Raw genomic sequence first — 17066 nt, forward strand, 5'->3', positions numbered from 1 at the left:
ACATGCGTCACTGCATGTAACATATCAATGCAGTGAACACACACTCCCAAAGCAGTGTGCAACCTCTGCAGAGCAGAGAGGGTAAAGGGTCAGCTTAGCAAACCCAGATATCAAACCCACAACCCTGTCATCAATAACCCAGTGCTCTAACCACTGAGCCACCACTGCCCCCAAAATGCATTACCCCACTACCAATAAATATGCAGTCAAGATTCACACATTTGGGAAATTAACGAGGGTCGACACAACCTAAATTCCATTGAACCTCACCGTTGGCGAACCATCTTTGTGGTTATGGTATCACCCCTGCCAGGTAAGTATGGCTGATGCTGACAGGATGACTGAGCATATTAGACTAAAATGCATGCAGTCTTTTCCCTTTTATATGCCCTGCTCTGTCACCCCTCATTTCCTGTGTGTGTAGTTAATGGTGTGTTTTAGGGCTAGGATTCAGGTTAGGCTAATATCCACACATGCTGTACCATAAGACCATAGGGAGAGCGGCTGCAAAGTGGTACAGATGGTTGCAGACTATGCACTTCCTGAATTTCAAGAAGTAGCACACAAATATGCATGGCAATTTCAAAACACATATGTACACACAGAAGCAGCAGTGTGGTTGTATCACCTACAAAGCCCATCCATCCCTTAAAGAAATCTCTCACTCTCTTGTACACACATACACACTTCTTTACCCCTGCTTGTATGGTTGCCTGCATTTCCACCTTTGAAAAAAACAGCAGATGGTCCAGTTTATTTTTTACATTGATCTGTTCCTAATGGACGCTGTAAAATTTTAGATTAATATTTGTCACAGGCCCTTATAAATCTATCATAACTCCTTCCTATCCCAATGTGTTACTCCAGTTCCTGGTTAGCTCCTTGCTAATAGGCAGATGAAATTTACAAGGTTTGCTGGGCAGGAAGGCACTGAAAAACAGGAGAAGTCATCGCCTTGTCAACATCATAGCTATTGTCAACATGGCAATGCCGACACAAGAAAGAATTCATATCCAACAGTCCGTCTACCCAAAGATGAAATACTAGATGACAAAAAATGCTCACTGCCATACCATCTAAAACAATCAGTGCAAAGATACCACCGTATATCTACTAATTGAATATTATTTGGATAGTGGACTTCAACGCATAAATGGCATCAGTGGTATTACTTTTACTGATGGGCAGGGTAGAGGTGTGCTGAAGTGCAAAAGGGCATCCATATTAGGCTAATATCCACACATGCTGTACCATAAGACCATAGGGAGAGCGGCTGCAAATTGGTACAGATGGTTGCAGACTATGCACTTCCTGAATTTCAAGAAGTAGCACACAAATATGCATGGCAATTTCAAAACACATATGTACACACAGAAGCAGCAGTGTGGTTGTATCACCTACAAAGCCCATCCATCCCTTAAAGAAATCTCTCACTCTCTTGTACACACATACACACTTCTTTACCCCTGCTTGTATGGTTGCCTGCATTTCCACCTTTGAAAAAAACAGCAGATGGTCCAGTTTATTTTTTACATTGATCTGTTCCTAATGGACGCTGTAAAATTTTAGATTAATATTTGTCACAGGCCCTTATAAATCTATCATAACTCCTTCCTATCCCAATGTGTTACTCCAGTTCCTGGTTAGCTCCTTGCTAATAGGCAGATGAAATTTACAAGGTTTGCTGGGCAGGAAGGCACTGAAAAACAGGAGAAGTCATCGCCTTGTCAACATCATAGCTATTGTCAACATGGCAATGCCGACACAAGAAAGAATTCATATCCAACAGTCCGTCTACCCAAAGATGAAATACTAGATGACAAAAAATGCTCACTGCCATACCATCTAAAACAATCAGTGCAAAGATACCACCGTATATCTACTAATTGAATATTATTTGGATAGTGGACTTCAACGCATAAATGGCATCAGTGGTATTACTTTTACTGATGGGCAGGGTAGAGGTGTGCTAAAGTGCAAAAGGGCATCCATATGGTAGTATACCTGAGGAAACAGCAAATTATTGCATGGGGTGTTTCAGTTAGAAACTTTCTTTGAAAAGTTAATGTGATATCCTTTGGCACGCCAGCTGCAGTAGGCAGCCATTCCGTTACCATTTTGAGTTCAGCCCGGCTCCGTAAACAACCTCACCAGATCTGCATCCGACAGGCAGCATGCCGCATAATGATTTATTTTTTATTAGAATTAATCTGCCTCACAGCGTTTTACTCTCAGATAATTAACTGACACTTTCATCTTCATTTTAAATGGCATGTTCATTAATAGATTTTTGGTCCCTTTGAGAAAAAAGGTGAAAAAATTAGGCAAGTGTGACGTTGTGCTTAATGAACAAAAACTAATAAATGAAACAATAATGCTTTAATAATAATCGTGTAGTGGCCAGAAGTCCTGGGTGTTACCAAGACTCATTAAATCCCTGCTAATGAAGCTCAGTAAAGAATTTTGTTTTAACTGATAGAATGTAACCAGTATGTTGTTATTAAAAAAAAAGGCTAAAGACAGGAAATGGCTTAAAAATGGCTTGGATATGTCAGGATTTTGTGTTCCCATTTCAAGGAAAGAGAAACAGTAAATTAGCATAAAATATTGCATGGTTCAAGCGCAATGTAGGGCAATAAATAACAGGGAAATCAAATCGACTCAATCTAATACCTCAGTGGATGAATTATCTGGCTCTCTAGCTTGTCCAGGACCCAATATTGGGTAATGCAGTCCTGCTGTCAAGCATGCTTAATCTTTCTGTCAGCTCCAGAGATATATTTTAAAGAGGATTGCCATATTTCCCCCTCCTCTCTCTTTCTCTTACATCCCTTCTAAACAACCTCTTCTTCTATTAGTAACAACCGGAAGGTGCTGTTTTGCTTTTTTCTCCTTTTGAGCACTTAATTGGCTAGTAACACTTGAGGTCTTTTTTAAGAGGCAAAATTGCAGTGCAGAGACAGCATTAAGTAGAGAGGGTAATCTGCAGCAAGCTTTGACCAGGGATGAAAATAAAATGTTTCTGGGCCACAATGTGACCTTGAGTGTATAATGCTCCTGATGTAATGACAGTCAAGTGTTCAGCATTGATATACTTTAAAAAACAAAGCATGTTCACATAACCTCCATGTCCAGATTATGACTTTCTAAAGTTCTGGTCATATTAAAGCAGATCATCGGCTAACCATTACGAAGTACAGAATTCAGCCATTGTCTCAAGTAAGGCTTAGAGGAAAACAGTAATCCGAGGACATGGAAATAGCAGACTACATTCAATGGCCGTTCCTAATCTATAGGGCATTAGGGGAAGGAAAAGGTCTGGGCATGGCTGAATGAGGCGGCAGTATTGGATTGATCCGAAGGCCGAATCTGACGTGGATCATTGACAATCGGCAATTCGGAATCGCTGATGGATGGCTGCCTTCAGACCAGAGGTCCAGACTGCAGGAGTGTTGCTGCAAATGAATATAAATCTGCTGTACTTGCTCAGATGGACAACAAGCTCAACTCAATCAGCCCTGTGCACTTAGAGACATAGTGGGGCCACCTGGCATTAAATTAAATTAAGGGGAGAAAAAAGTCTGGGCGTGCTCTTTGATAAACTGTGATAGGGAATTGGTGAGATGTCTCAAAGTTTATTTCTGGAAGGTACATTTCTGACCTGTTAACAACAGCCTTCAAATTTCTTCAAATGTCTTTTAAGCTAGTATTGATGGTAGACCAAATGATCCCTTCATAAGATTATCTAATCAGGAAGGAAGATAGATAATGTTTTAAATACTGAGCAGCAATTTTCAGTTACTTTCAAAGAACACAATAATCATGCCAGGGTAAAAAAGAACATAACACTTTTATTTAAGCTTCTTGTGCATTCATGTTGAACTCTAAGTTAATCCACTCTACACATTTCCAAAGTGGAACTGAGCCAGAATTAACAAATATGTATGTGTGATAGAGAGAGGAATAGAGTATGCAAGAAACAGAAAGTATATGTGTATGCACGTGTGTGTGTGACAGACAGTAGGTTGGGGTGAGGGGGGCATAGAGAGATAGAAAGATAGAGCATGCAAGAGAAAGAAAATGTGTGTGTGAATGTGTATGTGTGTAGGAAAGAGACAGGCAGACTGTGGGGTAGGGTGAAGGGGCAGAGAGAAAGAGAGAGATTGAGCACGCCAGAGACAGAAAGTATGTGTAAGTGTGTGTGTGCACACGCGTGTGTGCCCGGACTGTGGCCATGTCGGTGCTGTCCAGTCAACATTAGTTTTGCATGACAGCACGCTCATGCTGCTAGCTCACACTGCAGCTGCCCCCGAGCTCGGCTTTACGCCAGCCACACTTAGTAACCATGGATACAAGTAATGTGTGTGTGTGTGTGTGTGTGTGTGTGTGCGTGAGCATGAACTGATCGATATCCTGATCTAAATGAGCTCTCCCGTAAACACTGCACAGCGGCTTCCAAGAAACTAGAGAGTGAGAAGAGCCAGATGCATGTGTTCAATACTGACGGGCATATGAGAGAATCTTTGAGCAGCGCAGCTACGATCATAAGTACAGTTAAGATAATAAATGATCTATTATAATGCTCTGATTAAGGCTGTGTATCTTTACTGTTTTTTGGTCAATTTAAGTGTAACATTTCCCTCTGTAGACCACACTATCAGGCTACAAAACCTGGCTGGATTAGCCCTGTCTTGGTTCAGATGTCACCTGGCTAACTGCTATCAGTTTGTTAATGTAAATACCATCTGTACATTCAAAAGTAAAATACAATGTCCAACAGGGTTCTGTTTTAATACCTCTAATATTTTCATTACATATGTTACCACTGGGTAATGTCATCTGCAAACGCAGCAGTAGATTTCACCGTTACGCAGATGCCACATCAGGGTATATATTGGCCAAACTAGATGATAAACTTTAGCTGTATAGAATTGCGGATTGTATAAAAAACTGGATGTCAAATAACTTTCTTCTCTTCAACAGAGGTCCCTCTGCTTGTCCCCAAAGCGACTAAATTCTATAGTTCAAGACTCTACAATTCAAGACTTTATATTTATAGCTTTATATGCACATGTAGATATCAATTCTAGAATAATACAATTATTGCAAACCCACTGTTCTTCTGGCTCTTCCAGTTTAGCCAGGCTGTTATATAACATGCCAGCTCCACAGTTGATAGACTTAAAAAGGAGAATACCAAATACTCTAGTGTTTTTACTTAATCTCTACCTCTAAGAGGAAAGAGCTGATTATTACAGACACTCATTTAGATGTGTTTATTTGTTATAAAAAATGTCTTATAATGGAATCCAATGGCTTATAATGGATTGGATTCAGATTGGAAGACTGGGAAAATCAAAATGCCAAAATGCCTTCTAGTTGCTGAATGTTCAGTCACCAAAAAAAAAAAAAAAAAAACTAAAATAAACCCTGTGAGCTAATTCATAGCTACTTAATATTTGTTTAGTAGTGATCTGATGTCAGCAAGACATGCTAATACATGGCTACTAAAAGAATTGCAAACATTACAACAGAAAAGAACATTTGTGTGGCTTGTGCAAAATTTTGGACACAGTTGCAAAGATTGATTAGCAAATATCACTTTTTTCCATGAAGGGGAAAGTAAAAGCTAAAGTGCTGTAAATTAATTGTCAAAATTAGACTTTGGGGTTGTGCCGCTGCCAATAGCCAAATAATTTGCCAATAATTTAATGTAAAAAAAGATACATTGAGAGATTGCAACAGAGACCGTGTGTACTACTTCTAAATTAATCGATTAGTTTAATTTCTAAAAAGCCTCTCTGGCTGTACATTAGGAAACCCACTGGCTTTTGTTTGTTTTACAGAGCATTTACTATTCATATGTCATCATTCATCACAACAATGCTCACTGTAAATAATGTAAAATATTTATATTTGATTTAGTACCTCAATCACCCTTTAGGCACCAATAATTTTTGCTAAACTGGGTCAATCTGCTTTTAGCTACAGTGCCCCAGTGATTAATTACAGTAAACTCTAAAGCTCCTCTCACTGGTGTCACTCATTTTTTTAACTTCTAGTCTCCAACCACCTGAAGCGTGTCTGTTACTGTTTTAAGTGATCTTGGTTATCTTAACTAGCTTTTATAGGATTTCTGTATGCCATCACTAGATAATGTCACATATTCTCTCCAGTTCACATACAGCTTTTATTTACCATATTTTCAACTCACCCAGTCAGCAACTATGCAGCAGGTGTCAATTCAAATAAAAGTAGCCTAGTAATGCCCCAAGCTTTCACTAGTGCACAGGTAAGGATTAAATATGCATATATACCTGTAAACACTACATTTATGTATTTAGCACACACTCTTAACAGTATTGTTGTGCAAGACAAAACAAACAACCAATGTGGACACTTGAGATCATTGAGATCAAGACGTTTATTTGATAGCTACAGGCAACTACGTATCAAACAATAACAAACGTCTTTTTTTTTTTTTTTACATATTGCTGTTTTTTGGAACTGAGATTAACCATCCTCTTCATCTGATTTTTCATCTGATACACCACTGCTGTCAGGTTGAAATGCAGACTGTGATCATTAACATGGCAGTAAAATATCATGTGACAGAAAGGGGCTTCTACTATAAGTATGTATTTCAGGTTAACAGGACTTTTTTAAATGCAGGGAAACACGTCCAAATTATATTATGGGTGATAATCAAGCTTAAAATGACATGACACACAATAGTTACATCAGAAAATGCAGAAATATATATTTAAAAACAAAAAAGCACACTTTTTCTACCCCTCTCTAGCTCACCTCTCCCTTTGTCTTTACCTATTTCTTTCTGTCTGTGGTTTTCTATTTGCACAGCACTTGCTGATGAGTGTTCTCATGGCAGTGGCTGTTGCCCTAGAGTATTCTTGCTAGGTATCAGAACACGATAGCACAGATGAGAGACCGCTTCTACTTAACAGAATGATCCTTCTCCTCTAAAGCTCCTCTCTACTCCTCCTTCTCCTCTCCTTCTCATCTTCTCCTTCCTCATCTCCGTCTTCTTCTTCTGCTGCTTGTTTTTAAAGCAAATGAACAAAAAGGAGGCCGTGGGTCTCCAGGGCTGTCAGCTCTTATATAACATTATAAAAAATTCAAGCATCACATGTCCTTATTACAGAGCAGAAGAGCTGCCGCAAACACACATTAAAAATAACAGAGAAGAAGGGGAGGGAGAAGGAGCAGGAGAAGTGGAGGGAGGGTGAGAGAGGCAAAGAGAGAATGAGTGAGTAAGGGAATGAGGGAAGGAGTGATCAAGAGAGACAGAGGGAAAGAGAGAGGCAGCACACAAGAAACTGATAGAGAAAGAGAGACAGAGAGAGAGAGAATGGGTTAGTAGGGGAATGAGAGAAGGGGTGATCAAGAGAGACAGCAAGTCAGACAGGGAGATAGAGAGAGCGAATGAGTAAGTAAGGAAGAAAAATAGATGGAGCGAGTGATTGCAAAAGAGTGGGGATTGCAAGTCAAAAAAGGAGTGAGAGAAGGAGAGATGAAGTAACCAAAGAGGGAAAGCTGGAGAAAGAGCAAGAGACATGAAAAGAGAGCATGTAAGTAAAAGAGAGAGAGAGAGAGAGAGAGAGAGAGAGATGTGTGTAAAAGCATCCAGCAGTGCCACTCCCCCACCCTCTGCATTTAAAAAACAAGCAGGGAGAGAGAAAGAACGAACCGGCTGTGAAATCTCCCTAAACTCCAGCTCTGGCATTTTTATTTCCTCTCACTCTCTAAATAATGTGTACTGTATCGCCCACCAAAGCCTTCTTCTTCAGATATTACTTCTGGGTGGTGAGCTATTTTTCCTAACCCCTTAATGAAAAAAACAAAAAAAAAACAAAAAAAAACAATGCAATTATAGCTAAAATAAGGTGGATGTTGACAGCCTATGATTTCTGCCTCATTCATCACTCGATTGTGCTGCTGAAACAAACCCAAACACATCTCGGCAGCATAAGTGGACCACCGTGCTTGGCATGAGCGAGTGTGTGTACTGATGATTAAAATACAGAGTGAACGAAGTGCAAAGTAATAAAGCTGTACTTTTCATTTGCGCTAGCTAATTATTCTCCCTTTTTTCAGAGGGGAGCACATCCACAATTACCACATTGCAGTCATAATGCCTCTTTTTCTGCTTGATAGATAAAGCCTCCGATTTAGACTAAGCAAAGGGATGTTTACAACTATTATTTCAAAATCATCTGCATGGGATGAATTATTAATGAAATGGTGCAGAGTGTTTCCCCCTTCTCTCCATTTTTGATTTTTCAAACACATTTTTACTAAAATTAAAAGTGTTTTACTCGTGCTTAGAAATGGCTTTGGTGCCTGTTAGGTGATCCAGAAATGTTCTGCCACTTAACTGCCACTCAATTTTTTTCATTCTTTTTTTCTAAAATACTGAGATTTAACAGTCAGTTTCCCAGACAAAGATGAAGACAAGTTATGGATCACACAGCATTCTGGATCACACAGCACACAGTAGGCTATGGCTAGACATAAGTTTTTCACTGGGAACCTGACTCTTTGAGACAACAATAACCTGACTCTTTGAGACAACAATAGAACTATTAACAATTAGCTGTAACAAATGGAAGGATTTCACTTGCTTCATGCTCAAACGACTCACATCTCGTAGGAAGACAGACATCACACGTCACGCAAAGGGTGTTACAGGACTGAATCAAATTCTCAGAGATCTCATTTATCACTTTCTGCTGAAATTGCCATATCTAAACATATATGATAGTTCTGTAGCAAGGCAACTGTAGTACACTGTTAATAAACTACTATTGCTTGGCAAACTCTGCTGAGCAACTGCTTGGTGGAAAAAGTTTGTCATTATTATTAGAAGTGTTATGGTACATGTATTCATACCAAACTATCACAGTAACAGGGACTTATGTGCTATTAAGTTACATGTTCTTGTGCATGTGCCACCCTGAAACTTTAAGGTGTAAGCCATTGGATTTGCATGGTACTGTGGTAGTGGTTCAGGAGTGTTGCTATGGTAACGGTAGTTTTGGTTGCCCCCCCTCCTCCTTCTCTCTTCCCTCTTTATCTCACTGCCTTATGTAGAGAGAATGACTCAGATGCTCTTTTTTCTCTCTCTTTATTCTTTATCTCTCACTGTTCTCAACATTGGATGTGAAACTGCTGAAAATAAACATTTTACAGAAATTCGGGCTTCTAACATCTTACTTCACCTTGTGAAATCATGGTGGATTGGACAATGTCAACATTTTTGTGTGTGTAAACATGCTGAACATGCCTAAGGGTACACATTACCACAGGCTATACTAAGAGGGACTATGCAGTACTAAAACAAACAACTGTTTGTTTAAATTAAGTTCCAACAACAAGGTGAACCGAACCGAATTATGTTTTATACGTGAAGAAAAAAACAACATACTCTCCAAGTACATAGTGGAATCTAATAAAGAAATAAAGGAGTGGTTTTGCCATGGTAACAGTGTGTTATTCTGTTTTGCCCTACATCTCACCTAACATCTTTATTTGTCATATGTTCACTGTAATGCACAGGCTCCATTGTCTTACTACTTAATTAGATATTACATTTATACAGTGTTTCAATGTGTGTCTAGTACATTCAGTCTAGACAGCCTGATTTTGCGTTCCTTTTTTACTCTGCTCTATGTAGCAGACACATCTTTTCTCATTAAGAGTGAAGACTGTCCTCTTCTCAAACTCTCAGAGTCCCACACTGATCTATAACTTGGGCGCCAGTGCTATTTTTGCCCTCAGAAATTCCTTAAAAAAAACTGTCAAAGAAAAACAATTCTGACCCACCTCGAGCATCTGTGAAAGAGAAGGAGAGAGAGAAGGGAATATGGACATTGACGGCAGGAGTTGATAAATGGCAGATTCTTCAAGGACACCTATTAACTTAAAGGTAGATCATACTAAAGTCTGCAGAGGCCCAAACCCAGAATAAAACTTTGTCTATATTGCTTCAGACTCTCCACACCATCCTGTGGGATTACCTCCATGTCATTTATTAGGGCTTTACAACATACTGCTCATTATTCAGTATTTTTGAAATTGAGCTTTGCAGAATTTGTAAACTACAATGTGCAAATATTCCCTCTAATCAATTACACTGTTTTTTTCTTTCATTTTGTGAGCATCTTGACCAATCACAGTTCTTTACTCTCTCTAACCCCCCAATACATTACATGACCTTACATATAAATACACAGAACAGAAAACACCCTTACCTTTCATCCCACTTTCCACTGACTGACGATTGTTCCTCAGTTTCTGACATAGGTGCAAGTAGAACAGCCTGTCTGCCATCGTGGAGCTGAGAGGCACTGAAATGGGCTAGCTGCTAAAATACCCATGCATACATATGCAATATGTAGACCTACTCTGGTACATTATACATGCTTTTTAAACAGCCTCTCACCACAGACAGCTTTACTTAAACCAGTCTGACAGCAGACACTACTCTGCCTACATAAAAGCTTGGCCAGGTGTGTAACTGAGAGTCATATAGTGCTGACAAGAAAGTAATTTAAGTTACTGATATCTGAATGCGATATAATGCATTCCATACAAGGTAGGCTAAAGGTATAATGAGGCTACCCAGTGCCGTTAATCAACCATTCTAACCTCATAATAAATGTTCTGAATGCCATATAGTCAGAAATTAATCAATATAGACCAAATAGTTTTGGACTTATAGAGGTAATAAAATTTACCTCAATCCATCACTTGTCGTGACACCCTTTTCCTATCCATCTCAGGAAAGCTGCTGCTGGTCTGTGGCAGCTGAGAGTGGGCTGTGCCACCCCACACAAGCGCGAGTGAGGGCTGGATTAATTAAATGTGTTTGAGACAGCTGCTCATCATGTCTGCAGAGGCCATGGACACGGGACATTACATAAGTTATTAATCATACATGCCCATCGCTCAAAATACACACATTTTGCTACCGGAGAGGAAGATGGCAATAGCAAAGTCAACCCCCTTACAGGTTAAGCTAGACAAAAGCTGTCCACTTGAAGGCAGAACATCCTGAGTGACATATATTTGGAACATGAAAAACATTGCCAGACAGAAGAACAGAAATACAGGCGCCAGAGCACTCTACTAATTACGTTGCTTTTGAAGATCTCTTTTCGAAATGTACTGAACAGTGGCACAGGACACAGTAAACAGCTCGACTTTTAAACTCCTCTAGGTTTTGCTGCTTTTTTCCTTTTCAAGAAGTGTAATTTTGTTGAAGGTGAGAGCTGTAGAATTAGTTTGGTTGTGACATGTAGTGTTATTGGTAGGTGACACAGTTTAGTGAAATACCCTGTGTGAGTCACGGCTAGTGAAAATGCAAACTGCAGCTGAACAGTCAGTCTGGGTAAACTGTGTGATGTTTTGTTGTTATGCTGGCCTAGTTTACATGTTAATATTAATATGTTATTTAATGTGAAATAATGCAGTAAGATAACTAAATCTTGCACTTAGCAACTGGTGTTACACATGGGGCACTCACTACATCACAAGCTCTTTACAGGGGTCATCAGATATACACCTCTCTTCGTCAGTGTTCCACTGAATTACACAGTTGAATTCACAGTCATAGATTACTTAGCATTAGACGGTACGCAGTGGGACGAGGGGGTAGAGGACAGCAAAAAGTTCAGGAACTACTACTTTAGGCCAATGATAATGAGACTGGAGGCCCAAATATATAGCTGGTAGTAAAAAACAAAGATTAGTGTTCCAATTGTCTACTGCTTTAGCAAGCCAGGGCCTGATAATCTCTCTATTCTGTCTTCTTCCTCTATCCCAACAGACACTCTATACACACAACGCACCATCCCCGGGACTTCTTGCCTTCAAAACACACACAGTCACTGCTGATCCACAGCAATATTGCTTTGTTTTGCTAATGTTAATAGGGAATTATCAGAAATTAATTAAGATTAAATGTAGGTCCCTAGGTGGAGGACTGGGTGATTACTCTGGTTTGTAAATCTGCTATAATCCTGCAAGTACAATGCTGGCCAAATATGGGCGTTTTTTGTTTAAAAATGCTGACTATAGAGCTTCCAGCTTCTCTCTCTCTCTCTCTCTCTCTCTCTCTCATACTCTAACAATACAAGAGAAACAAAGGGCTCAATTAAAACATGAAATGCAAACAATGCCTTGTTTGTCATTACTTAACCAGTGCTTTTTATTCAGCTATTGATTCTTCTTTTTTTTGACAACTAACATTCAAGGTCAAGACATTCACAGCAGTCCTCTCAATCAATGAATGGCCACCTAATCTTAAAACGAGTGGGTGAATTCTGTGTGAGTGTGTACATACAATGGCATGCAAAAGTTCTGGCACTCCTGGTAAAAATTTCTGTTACTTTGAACAGTTGTAAAGTGAATGAAAGATGATCCCCAATGCACATGACCTGACAAAACATTGTAGGCAAAAATCTTAAAGTAATCATGCAAAGTAATGCATGTCAAGAAGAATTTCACTTTAAGCCTTTTGAGGATTAGAATGGGGGAAAAAAACAAATACGAACTAGAACTCCCTGCTGTTAGAAATAATCAAAACCAAGAAGATTGCAAATGACACCGAATTTGCCACGTTTTCAATTGTGAGAGGCTAACTGTACTATGTTGTGGGTATAAATATTTGTTATTAGATGTTTTCAGTTTTTTCTCCCAATTTGGTGCTGCCAATTAATCTGTTCATAGCTCCCCTAGCACTCACAATGCTCCTGACACTATGAGGGTAAGGCCTTAACAGATGTTTCACTGAAACATAGCCAGACACTTCCTCTTTTCGATCTACTGCAGATGCAGCATTGCCTGTTTGTCCGAACTTGTGCAATAACTGTATCTCTTAGTGTTATGGAAATAGCTTGGGCATATGTTTGTGTGTATGCTGTTTACAGCCAGTGCACTTTGGCACTGTAGATTATACTGTGTCAAGCAAGGCAATAATGGCGGTGTTCAAGCTTGCCTGCTACCTGACGCTACCTGGCACAGGGCATACACATGGCACACAAAAGCAGTCTAAGGTAATTTTGCAACTTGTCATTCTCTTTGCTGCCAATTCATTGAGTAACATCCTACCTGAAGCACAGGATCAGGCGCACATCTGTAGGCATATAATCTGTCTGGAAGACCTATATACTGGGTTTTAAAGGCTGGACCGCAGTTAGTACAGAGATTTGGTTCATATAACAAAGCAATTGTAACAAGAAGACACAACAAATAAAAACTGCAAATTATAGGATAATTATTGAAACTTGGCAATAAGAGGTTCCAAGTAACTAGAATATCTTTAATACATAAATAATAAATAAATAGTGATTCAATTTCTGCACATACTCACTTAGAAAGTACTACAAATAACACTAAAGGTAGTATTGTTCTTCTTTTATATAAAAACTGTCAAATTGGGTTTGTGCAGGGCCACATCTCTGCAGAATGTATAGTTCTACCTCCTTAAACACACCTGATTCAACACCTGAAAACCACTAATGCCTGTAGAGCTATGAACAAGGAGAAACATAGTTTGACATCCCAGGTGTATACACTCAACAAAAAGGATGATAATACAGAGAAATATGCAAAGTTGGTATTTTTGGTAAGTGATAAGTTAGAAGTGTGCTTCCGGATATTAGAGTAGAGCAGGATTAGCAAGCTTGGTTCATACTTACTGTTAAAAACCCTCAGTGCGTGAAGGAGAGTTAGCACATCCTTGACTTCAGCAGTAAACCACTCACAGTGTGGGTTCATAATTATTATTTTATTCTCTTATTGACATTCTCTTTTTCTTATTGTTTATATTATGTGACACTGAATATCAAACACAGAAGACTGGGGCACAAGCCAAGGTGCAAAGCATGCTGGAAGTGCTCATTTGTTTAGTGGGTGGGAGAGAATGGCAAGAGTGAAAAGACAAAGGATGTGTCCATCCGCAATGAAAAACAAATGAAATTAGGCATTCTTTCATATAAATGAAAAAAAATGGATGAGCCAGTTCTAAGCAGAGAATGTGTCTGCTTGCTTGTGTGTGTGTGAGAAAGACAGAAAGAGAGAGAGAGAGAGAAACAGAGAGAGAGAGAGAGAGACAGAGAGAGAGAGAAAAAAATTATGCTCCACTCACCCCTGATAAGATTTCTGCAGAGACACTAACATTTCTAATTATATTGAGTTCTCTTTGAAGAACTTAATCACTAGTTATTAGTGGTAACATCTGATTATGTATGTGCAGTATTGGGCTTACTTCTTTATCTTTATTCATTTTTGCTTTATTTCATTTAGGTCATTACTGTGTTTGTATTAGTAATTTCTTGTTGTACTGTTTTACTATCCAGTTTTGAACAGAGGTTGGTTTCCTTGTTTGACTCTTGGTTCCTCTCAAGGTTTCTTCCTTTTACTCTGAGAGAGATTCCCTTGCCCTGTCACCCCTGGCTTGCTCATTCGGGGCTCAGACCTGGATTTCTTCAAAGCTGCTTTGTGATAATGTCCATTATTAAAAATGCTATATCCCAAGGATTGATTCACAGTTTGAAAGCTGGTCTTTCCTTTGAGGTTAATTTGTGTTCAGTTGCGTGTTCATGGCTGCTCTCCAGTGGGAAAGCTGTATGTTTTGTATTTATTTGTTTGTTAGTTTTTATGCTTTTTGAATATGTTATGCTTTCCCTAATGATTCTATGTTTTTGTATTTTTCTGTTTATGTAAAGCAATTTGATAGCAATATGAAAGGTTCTAAACAATCCAAACTTGCTTGCATTATAAAATATAAAATCTATTATAAACACATTTGTCTTGACTTGACTGTGGATGTGTGACTAATGGAAAGTCCACCACTATGTCACCATATATGACATAGTCTCTGCATGTGATTTAGGCAAACCTCCTGAAGGGCAACATTAATAAGGCTAGATGACATCTACATAACCCCTTAGTGACAACTGACATAAACCTATATAAACATTTCTATAGGCTTATTGCAACAGGTGTCAGTTGCATGTCACAGCACTTTAAGGTGAAATTGACAAAACTAGACTGAAATAAGCCTTTATTAATATTTAGGTATATTTATGTCCCTCATCATCAAGGGGTTATGTAGGTGCTTTTTAACAACAAATGCTGTAATTTATTTTAAACTATTGTATTATTTTGGTGGTACATTGATCGTGTTCATTTATTTTCCTTTAGTTTAAGGGTGTTATGATAAACAGACTTCACAATGCAGTCTTATTCAAAGGTTTGGACAATGATATATCGTCATTGTTTTTCTACTTGAGAAGTAGCTAATCTGTAGCTAATCAAACAAAAACATAATACTTTTGACAAATGCTTTTTATAACACAAAAAATAGAAATAAATTTTTGCCATAAGTATTACATATATTATATTAGATATTACTGTAATCTCACATGCTTCTTTTTTAAAATTCTGTGTAGATCTCAAAAAAGTATAACAATGTGCTCAGATTTGCCAAATGAATAACACTTGTTTAATGAAGACGGTAGTCTCTATTTAACCCTAAATGATTAAGAGCCTTTTTTTTAGTTTTAGCATTTAATTCAGCCTAATAGCTTGACATGTGATAAATATATGAAAACAGTGCAATTTTGCAGTATTTGTGTTATTAGATTAGTTTAGATTAAATTTAACTTTACACATCTCTCATGGGATGACAAAAGGGAAGATAATCAAAATGAAGCTCTCTTATTTTGGAACCTTATTATGAGAAGATCAAGATTATTGGAAAAACTACTATGTTTGGAACAATTGAAGGTTAAAGAGAAGAGGATATCCAGCAACAAGATTGATGGATATAAACAGAAGAATAAACCTGAAGATACCAACTGAGTACAGCATATATAAGTGTGCAAATTTCCCCTCGGGTGTTCCACTGTGCAGTGTTGCTTTCCTATAATCTTCATAAAAGAATCATAAAAAGAAATCTTTAATCAGAACCAGTCCAATGAGTTTTGGAAACAAGTGCTATGGGCTGGTGAAGTTGAAATAAAACTCAAGTCCTCAAAGGTACATTAGGAGAAAAAAACAACTGCATTTCATGAGAAGGATACCTTGCCAGGTTTGAAGCATGGGGTGAATCTGCCATGCATTACATTGTCTGGTATTGGCACTGGCAACTGCACAAGTGAAAGGAAGTATGAATGCCACATGCATATATCCACCATGTGTTGAAAGGCTGATGCTGAAAAGGAGATTGTTTTTACAAGAAGATCATATGATCACAGTACATCATAAAGTACCTCAAAACCATCATGGACTACCTGCAGAAATGCAATCTGACACAGTCCCCTGCTCTAAACATCATCAAAAATTTGTGAATTGACCTAAAACAAGCTGTGCATGCAAGAAGCCCCAGGAATATCAGAGCTAAATGACTTCTGCAAAGAAGAGTAGGAAAAATGAGAATATCTATGTAAAATGAGTATGTCTATGAGAACTAAACAACTTTCACTAGCTATATGAAGAGTTTGCAGTCCTGACTACACAATAACACTGATTATCTTATTTTTTATGTTGTAAAAGACTAACTGTGAGATTAACTGTGGATTAGGGTCTGCTGAAAATATGGTGTTTTGTGTGTGGCCAGCTACAAAGGCTGTGTATACTACTTCTCAATAAGAAATAATTATAAAAAAAATACAAAATGTGTAAATTGGTCAAGCATCTGAATTCTGGGGGGCAGAGAATGTATAGATGCAGTTGGTGTGCGTTTGTGTCTTTGTGTGTGTGCTCATCTGTGTGCACATGCAGTCATATTTATACCACTAGCTCTGTAAAGCCATTACAGGTCCTTTAGAAGCTAGACTACTGGTGAACATTAGAATTAGCTATTTTATGACTTGGCTAGTAATAAAGTAATGCAGTACAATTATTATCAGAAGGAGTGATGGTGACATTTTGTGCGTTTGGCAGCAGCTAAAGCTGTGGAGCCTGTGTATACAGACAGGGAGCTGTTCTAGTGCAGAAGGAAGTGACATGAGATGCACAACAGATAAATAGATGTTTAC

General features: G+C 38.5%; 1 protein-coding gene and 1 non-coding gene across 5 annotated transcripts in view; both read right to left on the bottom strand.

Moving 5' to 3' along the window:
- LOC140547794 (interleukin-1 receptor accessory protein-like 1-B) overlaps positions 1-17066 on the bottom strand; it is a 327860-nt gene that overhangs the window by 232276 nt on the left and 78518 nt on the right. The gene's annotated exons all lie outside the window — the stretch shown is intronic.
- LOC140548644 (U1 spliceosomal RNA) lies at positions 155-321 on the bottom strand. Its single transcript, XR_011978844.1, has one exon. It is a non-coding gene; the product is annotated as a U1 spliceosomal RNA (small nuclear RNA).

The sequence above is a fragment of the Salminus brasiliensis genome, chromosome 25, assembly GCF_030463535.1.
Source record: "Salminus brasiliensis chromosome 25, fSalBra1.hap2, whole genome shotgun sequence".
Classification (NCBI taxonomy): domain Eukaryota; kingdom Metazoa; phylum Chordata; class Actinopteri; order Characiformes; family Bryconidae; genus Salminus; species Salminus brasiliensis.